The sequence below is a fragment of the Lycorma delicatula genome, chromosome 2 (genome assembly GCF_047948215.1).
Source record: "Lycorma delicatula isolate Av1 chromosome 2, ASM4794821v1, whole genome shotgun sequence".
NCBI classification, from domain to species: domain Eukaryota; kingdom Metazoa; phylum Arthropoda; class Insecta; order Hemiptera; family Fulgoridae; genus Lycorma; species Lycorma delicatula.
The window spans coordinates 108303065-108322356 of record NC_134456.1 but is presented as its reverse complement, the minus strand read 5'-3'; the positions used below and the strand labels follow the sequence as shown (position 1 = coordinate 108322356).

The 19292-nt window shown below is 27.8% G+C and overlaps 1 protein-coding gene across 2 annotated transcripts in view; it reads right to left on the bottom strand.

Annotated features, from left to right (window-relative positions):
* Positions 1 to 19292, bottom strand: part of LOC142319087 (ubiquitin-conjugating enzyme E2Q-like protein 1) — a 303230-nt gene that overhangs the window by 103336 nt on the left and 180602 nt on the right. The window contains exon 3 of one of the 2 annotated variants that reach the window (XM_075355972.1): positions 7239 to 7268. The exons of the other annotated variant lie outside the window; for it this stretch is intronic. The gene's annotated coding sequence lies outside the window, so the exon portion shown is untranslated. The remainder of the gene's footprint in view (positions 1 to 7238; positions 7269 to 19292) is intronic. 2 annotated transcript variants of the gene reach the window in all.

The following is a 19292-nucleotide window of genomic DNA, read 5'->3' as shown; positions in this document are numbered from 1 at the left end:
AAAAAAAATAAGAGAAAACTGAAACTTACGTAAGTTTAAATTATTACAATAAGGTTTAACAAATTTATAATTATATATTTTTTTTTTACAATAAAAGTAGCCGATTGAAATTTTTAGAATGTTGCTTTACCGAAATAACTTGAGTTATATAATCAGAGTTGTTTTTGAATCTAAAAAAAATATTTTGTACTATTTGTAAGGTACATTTAACATTCATTTTCTTTCATTATGAAATTTAATATTTTTAATCAATCACAATATTTTTCTTTATCCAGTGTTTTACGGTCATTAATCTGATAGTAATTGGTAGCGTACGAAATGATGCCACGCCTGACCGGGATTCAAACCCGAGACCTCCGTAAGAAATGCAGACACCCTACCTACCCAGCCACGGAGGTCGGCTACATTAATGTCCTTAATATTTATTGGATCTTTCTGATTATATGCCGGGAAGATTTCCACATCTGGCGAAATCCATACCAGCAATACAACAGATTTAGACTGCACAAATTCTTCTATATTAATGTCTAATATAGTATTTCATCCAGGTTTCTGCGATTTTTTATGAAATACGCGATTTTAACTAGCTTAAACGTGATATTTTGTTCTTTACTAACTTTTTCATTCCTTCACTCATAAATTCAAAACTGATTTTTTATAATAGATAGGCTACTATTTTTTTTTAAATTTATAATTTCCTGAAGTGGCACATTTAGATTAAATTTTTCATCTTTTGAAATTTATCAGTTTTACGAATCATTCAATGATCGTTCAAATGGGAAGTAATAACTAATATTAGGAATTATGTTGGTTTGAACTAATTACAAAAAAAAAACACACAGCTGTCCTGTTCTGATTCAGTCCCGGACTTCCACCAGAAAATAAATACAAATCTGTTATTCATAATCACGATTAGTACTAGATAGAGAATCTTGGAGAGCTGCATCAAACCAGTCAAAAGACTGAAGACAAAAAAAAATTCATAATCATTTTACGAATAATAAATTACACTTTACGTATCTCTCCTCTTAAAATAAACAAGAAACTTACAGATCTCATTAAATTTTTAAATTTTGATAAAATATTCAAATATCCGTAACTGTCTATAATAAAATACTTTTCTTTTTTTTTTAGTGGAATGTGTAGAAGTGATAAATTTTTCATATAAACAGTACATAAATAACTTCATGTATTTTATCATAAAAACTTTTGAACCTTTTCTTATGTACTAATAATATAACTGTGCATCAGCAGTCCATTTGGCATTGTTTAAATATGGATCAGGCAGTGTGATCCATTTTTAAATGATGTAATTTGTACGAGGTATTATTTTAATTTTAGTTAGGTTTAATATATAATGTTTATATGTTTTGGGATCTTAACTTATTTCCAAAATTCAGATTCTTCTTATACGTAAGATTTTTCGTCATTCATTTATTCAGTTTCATTGTTAAAGGGTTATTTACAAATGTTTACACATTTCATTCAAGTTATGCATTACAAAGACTAAATTACTAATTTATGTAGTCTACAAATAATTTCTTAATTCATATTCTTTGTACCAGTTATTTATAGTACATTTTCCAATATTTAAATTTCCTTAAGGAAGAACTGTATATTTGATGTTGTCTACAGTTATACCTACAAGCAATCTTTTTAAGAAGAGCTTTGCAGAATTACTACACAGTGATTATTTTGGGATAATAACTTATTAACTCTGCTAATTTCTATTTAATATTTCATTTTTATCATATCATATTTTATGCTGGATAGGATGCGATAAAAAATATTTGACACGATAGAAAATAAAAAATGGTTCATACCTGTCAAAATAGAAGCTTTCTGACACACAAGCTGTACTCTTGACATTTAAATGTGAGAGAGAAAATATGTGAGAAAGTAAAATATGTTAGGTAACTATAGTTTAATGAAGTCTAGCTCTTATATTAGAAATATGTTTTACAGGAGCTGTTATTTGTGAAAAAAAATAATTTATTAAAACCGGTATACGTAGCAAATGTAGGCGAGACGCTGGTAAAGGCAATTAATATTTCAATCACGTATAACCCGACATTTGAGTCATAGATTGATTATAAGAATGAATTTTCAACACGTTTTTCTCTGTTTACTGCGAAAATACTTAACCATTTGACGAATTATTACATTTAAAGATTTCTAAACATTATTAAATTATTTTATTTGAAATATTAAAATTTCTTTTGAGACAAATTATAATAAATCTGTTTTAGAAATATAATTTGTAAAACATATCTTTATTCCCGTAAATTCTTATACCGCTAAAAATACTAATTAAATACAGATTGAAAATAAAACATACACAAAGAAAGGCCCGACTTAATATTGCACTGTATTAAATTTGCGCGCTGTATCTTTGCATTTGTGTTTGAAAATATACAATCTTATTTATGTATAATCATCGAAAATTATTGTTTGTGGGCGATATGACGTGTCTCAAATGAAATTCAAAAATGACACATACAACCTAAAGAATAACAAGCTTTCTATACCAGAATACTAGGGAAAGTGAGAAGTGAAGTGGTTTCCTGTCATCTTCTTCACTAAGTCGAATATAAAGTTGCATATCAGTTCCAAGCAAACCGAAATACAGGTGATATTTATCCTTATTCGTAGGACTGAAAAAAATTAGAATTATCCCCTATAACTGCTACATAAAGTTTTTACTTATTTTTCTCAAGAATGATTGTAGAATAGTTATTTTTAAACTGAAATTCGGGTGATATTCAGCCCTACAAGCGATACCTTCATTCTATTCACCACAAGAAGTAGTTGTATGGTGAAAATCATTACTCTCAAAGAAACAACTCCAATTTGTAATATGGCAAAATCAAGGATGTCATAAGAGGTCACATATACTCGTATAATAATAAACAATACAACTTTATAGTGCCATCAACGGTAATTGACTAACACCAAAACCTATCACACATCTTTCTTTCCCATGTTCGATATATATATATATATATATATATCGCTTATGCTCATACTTCATACCATCCGTATATGCACTCTTAAAAACCGACGTATCTCAGGTCTTTACTTGAATCATCATACGAAGGACGACATGGTGCAAGGAACCTGTTTCAAAACAAGTCTCCTTGTTACTTCATTTTTCTTTTTTCTATATCCGTCATTATTCTCCTCTATTCTTAACCAAAATTTAAAATTCCTAATAGCTACTATTTTTTTAAAATCTTCTACAATTTTTATTCATTTTGACCTCTATTTATTGGACATTCTACTGATATTTTTACAACTATTTTAATCAGTTCATTTCGTCTCTTGATACATCTCAGCCAATAAGCCATCCTGTTCTGAATTATGTTTTGATTAAGCTTCTATTCTACATAACTTTCCTCATTATTTCATTTTCCACATTGCCATTCTATACTTTTCTAATGTCATCTTTTCTATTCTCTTTCATTCCGACATTCCAAATTCCTCTAACCTTTCTTTTACATAACTTTTTATATTATCTATTTTTCACATCCGAACAGAATTATATTCCAAACATAATAATAGCATAATTAATCATCGAAAAGGTAATGTTTGTGGGCGATCTGACGTGCCTCAAATCAAACCCAATAATGACACACATACACCCTAAAGAATAACAAGCTTTCTATACCAGAATACTAGGGAAAGTGAGAACTGAAGTAGCTTCACAAGTTGGTTGTAAGTGGTCTCACAAGTTGCTTCTTTAAGTTCAACTACATAATATTTCATAATAACTGTATCTTTAAGTATATATAATGTTTTATTTAATTTTTTCTTTTATGCAATTATTCATTGATTTATTATTTCCTATTGTCATTGCGTTAGTTTTCCTAACATTTTCACTCAGTATTCTCATACAGTGTTTTCTAATTCTGAAATCATTTGTTGAATGTGTTTATTCTCTATACACACCATGCTGTTATCTGCTCGAAACTTATATAATTTATTTTCCTTCCTTTTACATTGATCCCTTAATCTAAAGATTATATTTTCAATATACATATTAAACATGGTCGGTGATAGGTAATAATCTTGGCTTATCCTTCTTTCTACGTTAAACCACTTAGTTTGAGTAACATTTATTCACGTGCGTCACAGAACAAAGACTGGGAGAGATAATGTAAAGTAACAGATTAATGTACCCCTTTCTGTTGTTGTAAAAACAATATATTATACACACTGCTTTAGCTCAGCGAGGGATTTAAAATGAGTGCATTTTATAATGAAGTAAAATCGATTAAAAACTAAACCGTATTTTAATTTTTCTTTTCCAAGAGAATTTTTTCCCTAAAGTGTCAAGGAGTCAAGTGTGTTCACAATGAATTTTTTCATTACGATATTCCATTGTTTCATCAACATTTCTACTTTCAATGAAAATTAAATAAATTTAAAATTATTACTTATGTTATAAAACTGTTAATAATTAAGTACACTCTTTTGCCTAGTTTAGACAAATATTTAATAAAAGAAGTATATTATAATATACTTGTAATATCAATAGGAAACCTTTTTAAATTTTGTGTAATATTAAAAAAATAACCATTACCAAGAAGGAAAACGTTAAAGAAGATAGATGAAAGTGAATATGAAGAAAGTTAAAATGAATAATACTTTGTTTTCATAAAACTGATATCAAAGATAGTGGAGAAAGTTCGTGTGCTATGTTCTTTTACTTGTAACAGGTGACTTCTGAACGCAAATGATTAAACAGCAACACGCCATCGTAGAAATCTTTTCTTTTTCTGATAAGTGCCCGGAATCGTATTTATATGCTTATAAAATTATCATTACCCTTTTTTTTTTAACAAAAATTAAGAATAAAATTATTATATTTGTCTCCTTAATCAGCAGAAAAAACGAGTTTACTAGAAAACGTAGAGAATTTATAAAACGAAGTTTACTAGAAAGAATTAACAATGAATCACAATAAATGTGATCGAAAATCATTGGTAAGTAATAATATTTATTTATACTTATTCCACCTTTATGATCTTATTAATTAGTTAATAGTTATTAGAATAAAACAATCAAAAGATAAAACGGACTTCAAATAATCGCACTGAAAATCGTAAAGTAATTATCGATTTTAATTTAGTGTAAACGTCAAAAATTGAAATTAAAAGTTCTGTGATATTTTTTAACTCGGTTTTTTCAACAAGTTTTTTTTATTAAAAATCTTTTTTTTTAGTTTTTAGATTAGTTAAAAAAAATTGTAAAACCGTTTGAGCGGGAGGGACAAAAAGAAGAGGCCATGAGAGTAGGGTTGGGGAGTGGTAGCTTAACATTTATTCCACGATCCCGGCTTAGGATGACGTGGTAAAAGCAGTTTTGAGAATGGTGGTACTCCAAAACGCATCAACTACGAATGTTAGAGTGGCAATGCTACAAAGTTCAGAAAATAACACTAAAATGAATTATTTTTAGATAGAAACGAATTTTTTATTTTATTTACAGTCCATTTAGTGAAAAGTAAGGTTGATCACGAGGCTCATCGATTTCAGTGATTTTTATTTAATTGAAATTTTTTTTTTAATGTCCCATTATCAATTTCATCCAGTAACATCAATGGGACATTTTTAAAACTAAAATTTTGCATAGTCTACATGTGCGATTTTAAAATATTTTTCATTTTTATCACCATTGCATAGTACATAGAACTGGATAGTTATACGCAGCCCGATTTCATTATTATGATATCCAGTGTATTTTCGCATAAAAACTGAATAAAATTAATAGGAAAACTTCAAGTCATTTTTTTCATGCCTTTAAACAATATCAACAATCTCTTTTCATAATTTATTGTATTCATGTTATTTTTATCAATAAGAATCAGGTTTAAATTTCTTGTAATTTTGTTGGCCTTCAATATTAGAAAAATAATATGAAATTGACAAATGTAATTTTTTAAATTTTGACTTTTTGAAAACGGCATAATATTAAGGATAAGTTAAATAGTTTTTCATTTGAAGCCGATTTCAAAAAGTAAAAATTTAAAGGAAAAAAAATTTACTTTTTTAGTAATTTTCGAAGTCGGATTTTATTATTATTATTTTTAATTTAAATTATTTCAAATCATTTCAATAAATTATAATAATATTATATTTTTTTAAATATACTATTTTTATAAACTTACTAAATATAAAAAATTGAAATATAAAAGTAGAATTGTTGTAAAATCGAACTTCATTCCAGAATTAGCACCCTCTCACCCTCACCAACATATAACTTAAAGATTTTTATATTTTTGGCTTCAGGAACCTGAAAAACTTGAGAATAGAAAATTCTAAAGCGGATCATTCTTTCTCAGTAAAAAAACAAAAACAAACTTTACTGTAATTACAATTAAAAATATTTAAAAAGTACAAAAAAAAAGGACCGTATAAAGTGTACTCTCCATTAATCTGGGTAACAGTGGTATCAGTGTACTGGATGACAATAAATCACGGATGTGTAAAATATGAAATGCATGTAATTAAAACAATATAAGCAGATATAACTGCAGTAATATTTTCGTGATTAAACACGTTTATTAAACATACTATAATTTTATTATAAAAAAGTTTCTCATCATTCGTACCTTGTTAAAGATATTTTCTCACCTTAACAATTCAAAACGGATTTCCCCATAGTCGAATTTAAATGGTCTACGTGTTCATCTAATATAATTCTGTGTTTGATGTTATAACACAGGTGTGATAATTTTATGTATTTGAATGTAAGTAATCATTTGTTTGCAAACTTTATTCATTCGATAAATTATTTTCCGTTATTTAACAGGTTTAAATTTTTTTCATACAGTTACAATGTTATAAATCCAAGTAAGAAAATAGTATTACCTTAAAAAACGATAACAGATAATCTTTTATTAAATAAATTTCTGTAGGAGAACTGAGCAATTGAATAATACAAATGAAATTGTTTTAAGCATGATTTTATGTTATCGCCATAATAATAACAAAACAGCCTATTTTCAAATAAGATTTAATGTATTTCTCCACTATTTTAAATACTTATTTATTTTTTAAAAAAATTGCGTATAATATGTTTCTAAAAATATATTCTTAATTTCTAAAAATAAAAAAATTGAATATTTCAGCTCGTCTATATTAATGTGCAAATTGTTAAAATCCTTTGCCGGATAATCGAGATTTTACTATTAGCTTTCTTTATCTACATCTATAAAATAAGAATATTCATCATACCTTTGATAACTGCCGGGTGCAGCTGTCAATCTGAAATAAAAAAAAAAAAATCATTATATATATATATATATATATATATATATATATATATATATAACCATATTATATTATAAATTATCTTATTTTTAGGAAAAAAAATTTCTCAATTATATCATTGTTATTATGTTTTAATTTACGATAAAATAAAAATTTTCTGGTTTTACATAATAGCCTTAAACTATTTAAAACAAACATTTGGATTATAAAAATTTCTAATAAAAATGTTTGTGAATGAACTGTTTAATAAATAAATAAATTATTACTTTTTTTCGCAATTTATTAACTAATTGATATTTAATAACTATCATTTACATAATTTTCGGGTTTCTTTTTTGTCTGCCGACTATATTTTACCACATCGTAGTAAAAAGGGCTAAATGGGTTTTAATCGATGTTAATGAGTTCATATACTTAAGGCAAAGAAAGATATCATTCATTAGCAAAGCTCTACAGTTTTCACTGTAAGAAACTTTATATCGGTCTTTAATTATGTTTCATTTTTACATATTTTTCTCTAACGTTTACCCAGAACTTATTTTAAATAAATTAAATTAACATTATCTTCTTAAGTAACTTCCATTTATAAATGGTTTTTCTATTCAGATTCACTGCTTTCTAAAAAAGATAAAATGAAACAGAATTTGAAAAGTAAAAAGTAAAAAATCTGAATCTGTATTGCAGAGAATCTATCTAATCGTTTATTTTAATTGTTTTTTAATTATTTTTCGCGATTATTTATTTTAATTAAGCAGATTTGAAATTAAGTTGATCTAAACATTAATGGTATTCTTAAAATAACAGCCGACTAAACTAAATTAGAAATCATGATTAAAATTGTTTTTTTATTAATAAATAAAATTATTATAAAAATACAAATTAATAAATAAAAGTACCCGTAAAAAAATGATCTATTAAAAAACGTAAATACTTATTATTAAAATGCCTATTGTTATTTATTGCGAATTACGAGAACTATTATGGCCTATAATTCTCGATAACTTCTACATAATTATCCTCTCCAACTTATTAAAACGAACAAATACATTTTTGAAAAGCTTTACCTACTGCGCCCGGTCATGTTTACATTTTATATATAAAACGTTTTCGTCCGCTTTACCTTTACCGGACGCAAATCTTAGCCGATTTTGACGAAACTTGGTGGTATGATGTAAACCTATTGGGAACAGTGCCTTATAGATTTTTAAGCGAATCGGTTTTCAGGAACCGGAGTTAGAGGAAAAAACGGGGTTTATGGGTATATCTTCAGTTTTTATCGTTCTACTGGGCGCAATTTGGATTAACCGATTTTTATGAAACTAGGATGATGTAAACATATTATATATATTATATAGAAACCTATTGATCTTTAAACGAATTTTGCCGATTTAGAGGCAAAAAACTGTATTTGGGTACGTTTTTTAAGATAACTAAAACTGGAAATCCGCACTGACGCACTGCGACTGAGTTTTTTTCTAAATAATATTCCGGAATAAAATAATTCTTTGTAAAGTGATCGATAAGAGAAAAGAAATTGGATCAAGTCTTCCAAATTGGACAGACTGAAAGAAAAGATTAATTTTAAGTAACTAACAGGGAATATTTAAAAAATTGTTTAAAAAAGGGTACTTTTCTTTCACCTTCTTCAGAAATTTAAAAAAAAATGTGAATTTTCAAAGTGCGGCCTGGCACAAGTTTTTGTAGCCAGCGAATTCAAAAAATTAGTTAACAAAAAATTATTTTATTAAATGCTCTGTATCTATAAAAAAACTTCGACATAGTTAAATATAAAAAACTGGGTATTAGTTCAATCCAGTATTATAGAGTTTGTAAATAAAATTTAGTAGTAAACTCACGGAACTGAATCTAGCGCACACATAACAGTTTAAGAATTTCCTAAACCAAATAGTCGTAACTCAAATAAACTTAATAAGGGTCCAGTTATTTAAGAAACAGTATAATGTTAATTAATACATTATTATACAGTCTGAAATTATTATCATTATTATTAAGAGTCTGAAAACGATCCCATAAAAAAATTTTGTAAAAAGGTTTTGAAAATCTTCAATAAATCAAAAGTAGCGAAAATTAAGATATGCCCTTTTGGCTTATGACGGTAATACAGGCATGTAAAAGCAATATAAATACTTATATATTTGATAAGAATATTGTTTTATTAGATCGCATCCCTTAAGCACATCCAGGTACAAGGGGTTAGAGGTTAGAAATATTGACCTGAGGATGAAAAAAAATTGAACATCCGTACTGTAACTAATGAAATGAAACTGCAAAAGTTAATAAAATAAAAACTGACTTCGGAATAAAATAAGACCACCAACTTCGATATTTTTACAAAGCGCGTTCAAGCTTCAAATTTATCACCAATGATATAGCGTAGGAAGTATACTTTCCTACGCTATATCTTTGACAACTGTTTAAAAGTCAAAATGGGCATCCACTTCTAGAATTTTATTTTTCTTTATAAACATTTCTGTTTATTAAATGTTTTTTATTCCAATAACCATTTTGAATGGATAGATCATTTATTGTGTAAACACGTATGTATCAATAATAACATTCCCTTTTTTTATGATCGTAGTCGTAAAAGAAACCATAAACAATATAAGCGATACATATTTTATGTAGCTTGTGTATGATAGATATAAAACAACATTATAGCAATGAAAGTTTGAAGACGGACGATAAAGAAATATTGTTTCAATGCAGAAATTGATTGTTTTAGCTTAAAATCCGCTGCCAATCATAAAATACGTATCTCTCTACGGCTTTTCAATTCTCTTTCAAAACATTGATATGATAGGCTGTGCTTGAAAGGATGGATTACATTATATTAGATATGCTTTTATCGCACATTTTTCACCACTAAGTTTATACTTATTTTATAATTCACTACAAGCATCAGTTCTATATATTGACGTCACCAGTAAATTGACGCTTAACCTTAATCGGCTTTACTAGGCTGCAGATTAAACCGGATATTAAAAAATAATTATATTTTGCTCAAATTTATAAATGGTGATGGATTGTGATTATTTATTATAAATTTACAAAATTAACTATTCTTGAAGTGTGCGTGCGCGGCGTTTCCTTTCTAAAAATGAATAGATGTGATGAATGTTTATAATTGTTTTGTAGGAGAAAAATCCAATAGCAATTAACATCTATACATTCTGTTTATTTTAGCTGACAGCCTATTTTAAAATCACGAACCGAGGTTCAACCCTTTCCAGGAAAATTATTTTTTTGTTGTGATTCACTGATTGTTAATGTATTAAGTAAAAAAGTTCAAGAATCTAAAATTAAAGAAATGATATTTGAAACAAATTTGGTAGAAAATATTTTTTTTAAATTTGAAACAGTGACTTCATCTTTATATTGAAGTAATTTATGTGCTCAAGATGAATTTCTAATCTTCATTAGACAATTTTAAATTCGACTCGTATGTATAGGGCGTTCAGAAATTTGCGGTACACTGGTATTATGGAAGTGTAATGACGAACCTTCCTTAATTATTACTTTATATTTTTTTTTCATTATTTTATAGAAACGGATATTACAATAACTGGAATAATTTATAAGGGGTTCAAAATGACCTCCTCCAAAATCAATACAACACTGCACATATTTCAGTTTGTTTTTAAACACTTTAATCAGCTGAGGTACTGGAATTTCTCGTACGTATGCCTTTATTACGGATTTTAGTTCGTTAATCCTGCGTGGTCTGTTGCGATGCACTGCTTGTTTGGCTGCCCCATCCCCAGATAATGTAATCTGGAGTAGTGAGGTCGGGCAACCGTACAGAACCCAAACCCTTCGAAATGATTCATTCACAAGCCATTTCGTAAAAACGTCATTCACTTTAGCTTTATGCGCTGTGGCGCCAACCATGATTGATTTCCACTTCTGTTAATTGACTAACGAAGTTTACCAAACAGCATAATAATGATCACTATTAACTGTATTTTCAGAAAAAGATTGGAGCCACAATGCGCGTTCTACTCACACTGACCAAGATTCCAAGTTTCGCTTCGTATAAAGATTGTTCGTGTAATTCATGGAGATTAGTAGTCGACCATAGTCATGTATTTTGGCAATTATACCCCGCAGATGAAAACACGCTTCATCTGTAAAAAAAACGTAATGTTGAGGATACCTACGGAATTTTGATCAATAAAACGTTTAAACCATTGAAAATAAACCACTGGCATGATATGTATGTTTCAATTCTTGAACACACATCATTTTGTAGGGAAAAAGTTTCAGTTGTTTTCTTACAGTTTTATGTGTGGTAGCAAGTTTTCTATCTCGTTGCTGTTCTAACTTACGCATTGACTTTGATGGACTTTCGACCGTAGCATCCGAAATATCAAGCAGCTTCTGTTCCTAAGTTAGATGGTCTTCCACTTCGATTAACGTCTTCAATAGAGCATGTTACCCGAAATTTTTCGATAAGAGTTCAAACTGCATTGAAGTGAAGAAAAGAGTATTTCAATACTTTTCAGAAAACTTGAAAATGAGTTCTAACGAGAAAATGAGTTCCTCTACCGAAAAAATCATTAAGTTTCTCGTAACTATTGATTCCGATAAACGAAACAAAACGAAGTACGTTCAATCACAACTCAACAACCGTAGTCTTGGTTTATTACTGAGCATCGCTCAACGAACCCACAGGGCAACCAACTTAACGCCGAAAGAACAAAATGCACCACAATTTCCAAAGCATATTGCACAGCGACTTTCCAAACGCATTATACTTATTTTGTTTTTGTTGTGAAAATTCTTTTGTTGGTCCCTTTTTTTCAAATGACGTCAAAGGAAGAATTTTTAAAGAAAAAATCATGAACTCTACATACACAATTGATGAAATTTTTCATTTTTTTGTCATCATATATTAGCATTGATTTTTTGTAGAGTAATGATTTACCATGAGTTAATACTATTATATAATTCTAATATTCAAAGTATCTTTACCCGAAAATTAAGAAAAAAATTAGCTCAAAAAGTAAAATGACAAGAGCATTAAAATCTTTTCTCGGCATTTTTTGTGTTATCAATAAAGAGGTTTCTGTCCTTTACATTTCTAATAAATGGCTATTGTTAATTTGGGAGATATAATAAGTCATATTCATATTTTAAATCAAGCTAAAATGAAAAAATATATATAAATCTTTTTAAAAAATAAAAACCTGAAAAAAGTTCAATAAAAACTAAAGATTTATTCAAATTTTCAACGTACAAATCGGCGCCAGCTTAAAAATAACTACCACAAGTACACTTACATTAATTTTGCCAGACTTCTAAAAGTCAACATTTATAAAAAGAAATGAATAAAAATATTTTTTATTTACTTTTTATAGAGGTACATGTTAAATCAGTTGAATTTTCTGAAAAAGTTTATTTTACTGCAAAAAATTAGTTAAGAAATGATGTTTTACAACTTTGAAATAAAAATAAAAAAATTTGACAGTCTTTAATGTGTATTTCATTTATTTATTTATTTTTTGTAATATATAATAGTATCCTGTAGAATATTACAAACGTTTTTCAACATAAAAATTTTTTTTCTATTTTGTATCAATTTTAGATGGTAAAATGGTGTTAACTATACAGTACTGGTTGTGTTGAAAAGAATGAAGTTAACACTTTTAGAGGTAATTATAACATGAATATCGAAAGAATTTGTATCCAGTTAGGCAGTTCAATAAAGAAGGCAATAGACGTTCCGTAACAGTCTGAAATGTAATGCTTGTTATTTTGCACAGTGATTACTTGTCTTTAGGAGTCAATTGCATTTTGATTTGATGATATAAAAATGAATGAGGACCATAAATATACTTACTTAAATAGGCTGAAAGAGCAGCCATTTATAAATTGATTTATAAACATAGTAAAAACAATTTAGGATACGTAGTACAAAGTAAAAGTAATTTTCAAACTACAATAAAGGAGCATTTGGCTCATTAAACAAAGCGACCAGAAAAATCGACTGTATCCTAAATTTACTTAGAAACTGGTTACAAAACAATGTTACTGTTTATCTGTTTGTGATTGTTAATTCTATCTTATCAACCCAGGTTTATAAGTCATAGTGGACGATATAACAATCTGACTTGAAATTTCCGTAGTTTAGATATTTTTAAGTTATTTTAAACTTACACAGTAGTATTATGACTGTGTAAAATAACCAGAGTGTTATTCGTAATATTATTTCGATTACTGTTCGTATTTTTCTATTAAAAACACAGTTGGAAATATTCTTTTTTATTGTTTAATAAACATTATAAATTTATTTTAGAATTAATTTATAATTTGTGATATTGCCCTTTCAAAGTTTTACTAAGGTTTCCCTTGATCCACCCAGGAGAATTCTGAGATAGTTCCTTTTTTATCCGCGGAATATTATATGTATCCACTCCTAAAATTCTGAGGTATTTCCTTCTTTTTTGTATCCCCGCAGTATTATATCTACCTACTCCTCAGAATTCTCTTTTTATCCGCGGAATAGTATATCTATCCACTCCTAAAATTCTGGGGAAGTTATGAAGATGTGATAAAATTCTGAAGATGTGATCTATATCATGTATTTTTATTATTATATACTGATCAGGATAATATATTTATTTAGCTATTTTTCAGGAATTTATGAATACACAAATTTAAATTAAAGTTACGACTTTAGGGCTATGAAAAATAACCTTTTGTGTAAAAATCGTAATATTTCGCAAGAAAATGGTTCTCCACCGCATTACATTTAAATGTACGGAAATTTCTTGACAGTAGTAACGTCGCGGAATTAATTGGAACGACGAGACACTTTTGACTGTCCAAATTCTTTTGTAATCCTTGTGGGATGTACTAAAAACCGAATATTTTTCTTGATTAACAAGGGATTTGCATCATCTTCAGCTATTATTGAAAATAGTAAACAAACTTAATAATGATAAAGAATCTTGTCTTGTGGTTAAAATCGTAGCCCAGTCGTAGCGAGATGTGTGTGCAACAAAATGTTTAATCAGATATTTATAAATAAATAATTAGTCTTTTAAACATTCAAAACTCCATTTATTTTCGTTAAACTAAATTTGTATTACAATCTCAACAACTGAAATAAAATTTTACATCAGTGACTGAGATGGTAAACATCCTCCATAAATCTCTTTTAAACATGTCTTTAATATAAATTTCCATATATACGTTTATATGTTCTAACGGAGAAAATCTAATCTAATGATTAGAATTTGAAAAAATATCTAATTTCTGCGATACGGTAAAATATAAAAAATAATAAGCAGTAAGTGTAAAAATTATTTTTTTTTATAGATATATATTCTGCTGTTCCTAAATATAAACTAATGATGCTTGCTTAACAGTCGAAATGTCCATCTAGTTTAAATTTTTTTGACGGTGTGTGAAAGTTTTATTTTTTTAAATTTGTTTCGATTAACAGTTTAATATAGGTCTATTTTTGTAAGATTACCAGAAAATTTATTTATTTATCAATAAATAAATTAAAATATTCTAAACTTAAAGGAATTTAATAATAGATATTTTACTATAAATAGTTTTAAAACTACAAAATTATATTAAAGGTTTTCCAGGTTAATAAATGATATTATATTGAGTGCTATGTTGCATATTGCAGGTTAAATGTCTAGAGAAGTTTCAGGTTTAAACGAATTCCGCATTCCATTTGAAGCGTATAGTTAGCACTCGATTAATTGAGTTTTGTCTTCTCTTCTCTGTATCCTCTCATCACACTTACATTGATAATAAGAGATAAATTTAAAGCAAGTGAATGTATATATATATATAAACCGTAAGGTAGATTAAATCTCGAATATGCGGTATATATATATATATATATATATATCTAGAGTGTGCACTCTTAACACAACCTAACCTACGTAGCAGTATAATTAATTGCTTCATGCTCCTGCAGACTAGCTCGTTTGTTCTTTTTTATTAAGACCACTCATTAAATAATATTTACGAGGAGGAGATATCACAACATCAGGAAGAATTTATATTATAAATATACATATTTTATATTGCATAAGATGATTTACGTTGCAGGTAACTTTTACAGTAATATTCTTCAAGCATGTGCATCTTATGATTAGCTAAAAACCTTTGCTATATTATGATAAAAATAACTAACAATGATCATAATATTATGTTAATTATTCGAAATATAAATTTTAATAGTAATAGTAATTGAGTCTTGTAATTTTCAAAATAAACATCTTATCGTCACTGTATAGATTCAGGTTTCATTCGTGTTATTTAAAATTCACTATCAATGAGAAACATTAATTTTCATTTAAAATAGGACTTTTAAAATTTAAAGATCTTTCAGATAGTTCCGTTCGGCTGCACTCGGCTCCTGACGATTCAGCGGCTCCGTGTAGTTCACACAGCTCCTGACAGATTCACGGCTCCGTACTACTGCATAAGTAGATCATACTCTGTCAGTCCAGTTTTCGATCAGTCTCCAAGGACTCAACATGCACTCATTACATGATGTTACATGCAGATTTACAAGTTTAATAATATAACATATATTAATTACAAATACAATGTATTTATGTATAGCTTTACAAATTTAATGTTATACATTTATGAAAGACAATTACAACTTATAATAAAAAATAATTTATAAACGCATTATTTAAAACAACCCGCGAACTTCGACGTAGTCACTGTCACAACCAATTTCAACGCTTTAGTGCACTAAAAAAGGCACTAAAAAGGCATTACAAGAACTTAATAAAATAAATTAAAAAAATATTTAAAATAAGTTAAAAAAATAAATTTTTGGCACCACTAGCAGGAGTAAAAAAAGCTTTTTCGTTGATGGCAGTTGTAATATATTTATTGATAATGGTTGCTCACATCAATATTAAAACCATTTTACTTAAAATAATTAGAATAACAAAATACATGTTAAATATCAATATGAGACAAATTTAACGGTAAAAAAAAAATATAATAAAAATGTAATACCATTACAATAGTTTGTATATAAAAGACAAATACGGCCGATAATAGTTTTACAATACAGTATAGACAAAAATCAATATCAAAAATTATTTACATTCAGATTATTTTATAAAATGGAAAGAAAGAAAATTTCGGGCATTTAAATTGAATGCAGATGTCTAAACTATGATTAAATCATAATGGAAAAAATATTAACTCTGTTTTAAATTTCCATTTTTTTGTTTTGAAATAGGTATTAAAAATTATAGTTTTAGAGTCAATGTGATAAAGTTACTACTACAAAAAAACGATTTTAAATTTATAGAGAGAATTAATGTTTTCAAATACCTAATTCAGCATTTCTTTATAAATCGTTTTATACATTATGTCTTAAAATAACAATACGTATAATGACGAATACCATAAATAAACAAAACACGGCAAAGAACTGCATTTCGTTTCCGGTTATTAATAATAACAATTAAGAGTTACAGCAAAATATATATTTTAGAGGTGGGAGATAAATTTTAAGAAAAAATCTTTCTAAATATATTCTTATAGATAAAAATTAAAAAATTTACTTAAGTAAAGTTTTTTTTCTGAATCTAAAGGCTAAATAAGAAAAGAGAAATTCTCAAAATATCTTTCTGTACTTTAGAACAGAGGTAAAAACATTGTAGACATTTCTTGATAGCTCTACATATGAAGTACAAACTTTCAAAAACTTTTTGAAAAATATTTAAATCGAAAGGAGATGGAGAAAATTAAATATATATATATATATATATATTTCAATATTAAAGGGTGTGGTTTGATCTTTTGAAAAAATATTTTTGGTTATTTTATATGCATTGTAGACAACAAATTTGCTTTAATAAAGTTTTCTCTAAAATGCCGTTGAAAAAAATAAAAATGGATTTCTCTCCATCAATGTTTATCCTCCACCCCTTAACGAAGTTAATTAATATGATCAATGCCCTATTATATAGAAATATTTGAGCTAAATTTGAAGAAAATCGGTTTGGTCAATCCTGAGATATAAAGCCAAAAGCAGTGCAGCACACATACGTACGCAGATACATTTATTTATTTTTATCTAAATCAACTAGTAGGGCATTAAAACGTAAAAATTAGCAAAAAACCCAATATTCCATTTCTGAAAAGATCACCATGCTTTTCCCTTTAAAATAGCTGTTCTATTTTAAAGGGAATACTATATTCTCTTTTCTTACTTAGCCTTTAGAAAAGACTTTACTAAAGTAAATTTTTTAACCATCAATATGAATATATCAGAAAGTTTTTTTCTTAAAATTTGTCTCCCATAACTATATTCGTCCGGAAAGTAAAAATAATAAAATGAAAATATTAGCACGGATTTATATAATTTTTAATTTATAAACACTTTTATATATACAAATATGAGCTACTTAGAATTAAAGTGGTGTTAAGTCAACAAATTGCACAAACTGAGTTAGGTATAAGATTTGCGTTTCTCTATTCAGTGTGATAGTAGTATAAGTCAATAATACAAAACTTGGCCACCAGAAGCAGCACCAATATTTTCTACTAATCTAAACTGCTGTTGAGTCGAGAATGACGGTAGTATAAGTCTGTTCCAGACCAACTGATTGTTCGATTGTTTTTTAATAGTGAGTGTAATTCCCATCATAATCGTTTTAAAGCTGTTTATGTGTTGTATTTATTTCACTTGCTTTTATCGACATTATTATACCAGACAGTTTTAGTTTTATTTGTGTCAAAGGAATTTTTGTAGTTTGTTTCGTTTGGATCAACTTTTGTAGGTTATGTTTTTGCCATAAAAACCCATGAAAAATACTAAAATGGCATTTACGGGAAGGCTTAATAACAGATTTTTGTTTTTAAACACTGATTCTGAGTTTGACGATTCTGACAAAGATCTTGACTACATTATAGCTGGACCAAGTAAGCATAGGTTTAGCATTGTTTCCCCTAATAAAAGTACTGTCAGCTACTCCTCAACACCAGATTCCGAGGAATATGTTAGTGTCCAAAGTAGCAATGAACTTATTGGACCGATTAACCAAACTAAATCACGAAAGAGGACCGTCAATCCTGAGAATCGTAAACAAACAAAAAGCCAAGCGACTTAGGAATAGTGGCCAACGATACGCAAACAAAACATTATTAAAACATTATCAATGAGAAAAAATGTTCTGGATTAAAGTGCAACTGCAAACTGAAGTGCAGCGAAATTTTTTCAAAAGACGAATGTAAATTAATGTTTGAGAACTTCTGGAAAATAAGGAATTTTATAAAATAAAAAATAATATTTTTATAAAATAATAATAATTATAATAAAAATTATAATTAATTATAATAATCTTATAAAGCCTAAATAGGACATTTAGGCTTTTATTTGTGGTCTGATCCAGTGTCAAGAAATAAAACAAAGAATACCAAGAAAAGAGAATGAATTAGCAAGAGGAGGGTCCAATAAGTATTTATTGGTCAGAAAACGGTGTTTTCACCTTTTTCTGACACTCTGTGAGTCAGATGGAAAGGTAACCAGGGCGCTGAAAAAAATGTTGAAAGGGAAGGCTCGATTTTTCATATTTTGTTACTTTAACTATAGTTTATTAGATAATGGTAGAAATGGTAAAACTTAAGTAATTATAGTAATTATTGGATATAAGTAATTATAGTATTTTTTCAAGTCCGCGACTTGGAAAAAGACATCTGTTACTTTAAATGATGGAACTCTAGGGTGTTCCCAGAATTTAGTTTCATGTTTAATTAAACATTTGAAATTAAATGCTCGCTCACAGAAAAAAGTAACAAACTACAGTGACACGTGTACAGGGAAAACCCATAACATAAATACAACCCTAGCATTAATCAGATTCCTTCAAAGTGAAGAAACAAACATCGATTTAATTGAGCAAAAATTCTTGTTCTGGGACATTCAGTTCTTCCCAATGACTCAGGAATTTGGGTGCGTGAAATTAGCTGTGAAAGGCAAAAGTGTGTATCTACCTG